Genomic DNA, 4,231 nt, shown 5'->3' with positions numbered 1-4,231 from the left:
GTATGATTGGATAAGACACTGAATAAAAAAAAATCCAATCTGCTCTTCGCCGTCAAAATCAGTTTTCATCAAGGTAGCGTGAGAGGAACACCTCATTCATTCAGACTCTATTGTGACAAGAGAGAGAGAGTGAAAAAGACAGCAAGTACTACAACGCAGTTAGTTTTACATCAAAATCCAGCAGCTATTCTCTTTATTTTCATGGTTGCTGCAGACTGTCCTACTGTAAATGTCAAGTCAATTCACAGATGTCAAATTTGATGCAGTCATGCAGTTTAGAGCAGACTATAATTAACTAGATGTGGTCAATGCACTTTGTAATGATTGATATGTTGACATGTGCATTTGGGGAGTATTTATAGGATTATTTGTGTTAGCGTTTCAAATGTAGAACATTCAATAGAGAAAGTAGCTTCTCTCAAGGACTGAACACATACAGTACTGTCTCCTATTTAAAGAGTCTGTTATGTTTGATTTCCCCTCATACTGTTGTATAAAGAGTCTGTTATGTTTGATTTCCCCTCATACTGTTGTAGGTCCAAATTTTTACATGATTCCATACTTTGTAACACATAATGTTTACAAGCCAGATGTTTCACATGGTCACATCTGCACAGAACATATGTACTCGCATCCCAGGAGTGATAATGAGTTGGACTGAGTGTAAAATCACTTCTTGTGCTTGTCTCTGAGCGTCTGCTCTATATAAATCAGGTGAAATGATAGCTTTACCACAAGTACACTTTTTGTCAGCAGTCAGGTCTACATAACGAGACACCTGAAATGCACCCAAACTGGGCTAATCAATGGGGTGTCATTTAGTGGAAGAAATGGGTGTCCTTGTCTGCTTCAGCCTCACTTTGTGAATTATGCTGCTGGGGCATTTTTACATAAAATCTTAAATAGTGCAGATGCAAGATAGCTAATGGCTTTAACACTGTTTCGGGCTTAATTTAGTCACACTGAGACACACTTATGAAATGGTTCTGTTCTTGCTTGCATATTTGCATTTAGCTCCTTTTCAAGAAATCACCTCCTCATCCTTTAAAAAAAAAATCTGTTTCTTAGCCAACTGGACATCTGTCTTTTTCTGTCTTTTTTCCTTCCTCTATCCACCCATCCATTCATGCCTGCTCTTACATTCCACTTCTCTCCCGCCCATCCACCACCTTTCTCTGTTCCTTCCTTTTAGTCATCCATCTGTGACAACCTACACCTCCTTCACACACAGTTTGTCCATTTGTTGCTCTCTCTCTCTCACAACCCAGACACACACCACCACTCATCCATTTTGTATGTCTACCTGTTAGTGTCTATTCGTCCTACACACACTCACACTCTCCAGCCTCCTCCCCGACACATCTCCACTGTCGTTCTCCTGCTCAGCACCTATTTTGTCTTCCCACATTTGTGGGTGGTATCAAATGTTTGTGTTACAGTTATGAATGCATCATTTCTTAATTTTACCTTCAGTAGCTAAAACCAACCCAACCCCCTGTGTTTTCACAAGTACTCCTTTTCAAAATGAATGAGGGATTACTTTTGTCTGCTTTGTCCGTAATATCTCAACCATTACCTCTAGACTCAATTTGGGGTACCCGATGTATAAAACTACAAAGTGCAGTTTAAAATGCAGACCTCCTATGGACTGGAATACATGAATCATATGATGCGCATACTAACCAGGGAAGCTTCAAGTAGTACATGTGTGAATGGTAAGAAACACATCTGATTTTATTGCAATATCACTCTTTCTCTTGCGTGTTACAGACTACAGATCCTTTGTGATAGTGTTCATTAATGTAGAAATATATGTACATATTCAGGATTATTTTAATGCATTGTTTATTTTAGAACCACTCAAATCATTACACAATTTGCATCCATATCTCTGCAAAAAATTGTTTACTTTACGGCTCTGGGCTATAAAGTTCCTTGCTGTGCCATCTTGACCCCTTTATTTGCTCTCTTTACTAAAGTTGCCCTCACACTTAACACACATTTACACATAGAAGATCAAATAGTTGTATATTACAAACCAGTTGTTCATTTAGTTAAAATTCACATATAATGTCTTCAAATGAATGCGTCATGTCACGGATGTGATGTGGTTTCACTTAGTGAGAAGAGGGCATACAGGGACACCGCAGGGGGGCCCCATGGCTTCAGACTGGAAGCTTGATAGACCTCACACAAGGCAGTTCTCCCTGAAATGAAAGATATGGGGAAATTGGGAGTAAAATAGAGCTGCACGAATGACATTTTTTAGGTGAGATGAAAAAGGAGGCCTTATTTTTTCTTTTCTTTTTTTTTTTTGTTTTGTGAAAGTGTCTCACTGTGGCTTGGTGTGTTGAAAATATCTGGGTGTTATTCATTGGGTTTCAGGACACTCTCAGAACAAGGCAGGGGGGACATTGTAGTTACTTCAGAGAAGGAGAAAAAAAACTCCAATCTCCTTTTTTTTCAGGATGTTTCTTCCTCCACCAAAGTGCTAGATAGAAAAAAAGAGATGCATCACACATTTGATTGCTCCAAAATACAAAATGTGGATTTGAGTGTTTCACTGTTCTATTGTCTTCCTACCGGAAAATAACATATAATTATAGAGGTAAACAAAGTCACAGTAATTAACGGATCAAACAGCCAAACTAAAAGCTCTTTAAAATCATGAGCCATTAAATTAAGGAGTCATTGTATTGGGCTAAAACTTGGGGTTGTTTTTTGCTTATTAAAACTTAAAACTAAAACAATCACTTTTGTCCCTCTTTATATGCTCACAGTAATGCAATGTGACAATGTGATTCTTAGCTGTTTACAAGCAACAGCTTTGACATTGAAATGTCAAAGAAATTGACAGACCAATGAGTACAACCACTAATTATACGATACACAGCTTGATTCTTGATCATACCTAGAGATACAGAATTGATGTGCACTGATGTCTAATAGGGCTCTATTAATAGCAGAAAATACTGCAAATGAGTCCAGAACATTGCTGCATATTGTTGAGTATGGTGACTGCATGTGTCATGCCCAGTTGCATCATCTCTCAATCACAGTTTTTGTATGTATGTGTTTGGGAAGATGAATAGATGATCTGTGACATAACTGGAAATTCACAGGTTTGATCAGTAAGCCAGTTAGTCACAAGCCCTAACTACTCACTTACTGTAAGTCATTTCATATGACCCTCTGAGTTTAGTGCCTCCAGTATTACATTGGGACACACTCACTTGAAATATAACAAAGAGATTAAACAAATAATGATACGCTGCAAATGCCCATGTGGGTCCAATAAAACTACAGTGATATAAATAATACCAATATGAAATGCTCTAAGAGTATGAAGCATGTAGGTTTGGTTGCTATTGGAAACTGCTTTGCAAGGGAGTGGCTGGTATTGTCCCTAACGCCTCTGAATCCTGCTATAAATGGTCTGTAGATACACACACATATATATATATATATATATATGTTTGTAAGAGAACATTTGTATTCCTCAAAGTAAGAGAATATCAAATCATTCAAAGCTTATATTTCTTAATATACAAGCAGAATTAGTCCTTTATCCTGTCCCTTGTCTAAACTTCCCTTTAGAACTTTAAATTGTATCTCTAACAGGGGACAACTCGTTGATAAAGTAACATGTGTCATCTCCAGCCTTGTAACCTTGGTCTGATACTCCCCACACACCTTTTGCTGATCGATAAGTGTGTCACTGGCAGCAGTCAGGCCGAGACATTTGTCTACTTAATTTTTGTTTCAGTATTGCGGCACAGCAAGCCTCACCTGGTTCTGCGGGGTTACTTCAACCTATGTCATCACCACCACCCACCAGGAGCTGACGACTTCCCACTGTGGACATCCAGTGATCACTGGGAGAGCAGAGCTGGAAAGATGGGTGGATCAATTTTCAGTGAGTGTTCACAATAGGCATTCATAGAGAATAGATACAGGACAGACAGGGAGAGGTGAGGTCAATTTTGTTGCACATCATAGTGAGATTATAATTAGTAATTACTTTTGTGAAAAAAAATACCATATGAAATGTTTACAATGCAAAAATGGCGGAAAGTAGATAAATGCTGTGAGGATGAGAAAGATGAGCTGAGATGAGAGATGAGGGCAGGCAAGGGAGGCAGATGGATGGACAGATTGAGCGAGTGTATAGCTTTAGCACGATTAACTGCCATGCCATACACACAGCTCTCTTTCTGTCTTTCTTTCTTCT

At 38.6% G+C, this 4,231-nt stretch overlaps 1 long non-coding RNA gene across 1 annotated transcript; it reads right to left on the bottom strand.

Annotated features, from left to right (window-relative positions):
- Nucleotides 1-1,902: 1,902 nt before the first annotated feature.
- On the bottom strand, nt 1,903-3,894 carry LOC113747942 (uncharacterized). Its single transcript, XR_003464009.1, has 3 exons — nt 3,790-3,894; nt 2,337-2,491; nt 1,903-2,207 (listed from the first exon to the last, which is right to left on the bottom strand). It is a non-coding gene; the product is annotated as an uncharacterized LOC113747942 (long non-coding RNA).
- Between the last annotated feature and the right edge of the window lie 337 nt (nt 3,895-4,231).

The sequence above is a fragment of the Larimichthys crocea genome, chromosome XVII (genome assembly GCF_000972845.2).
Source record: "Larimichthys crocea isolate SSNF chromosome XVII, L_crocea_2.0, whole genome shotgun sequence".
NCBI classification, from domain to species: domain Eukaryota; kingdom Metazoa; phylum Chordata; class Actinopteri; family Sciaenidae; genus Larimichthys; species Larimichthys crocea.
This window is presented reverse-complemented; position numbering and strand designations above follow the sequence as displayed.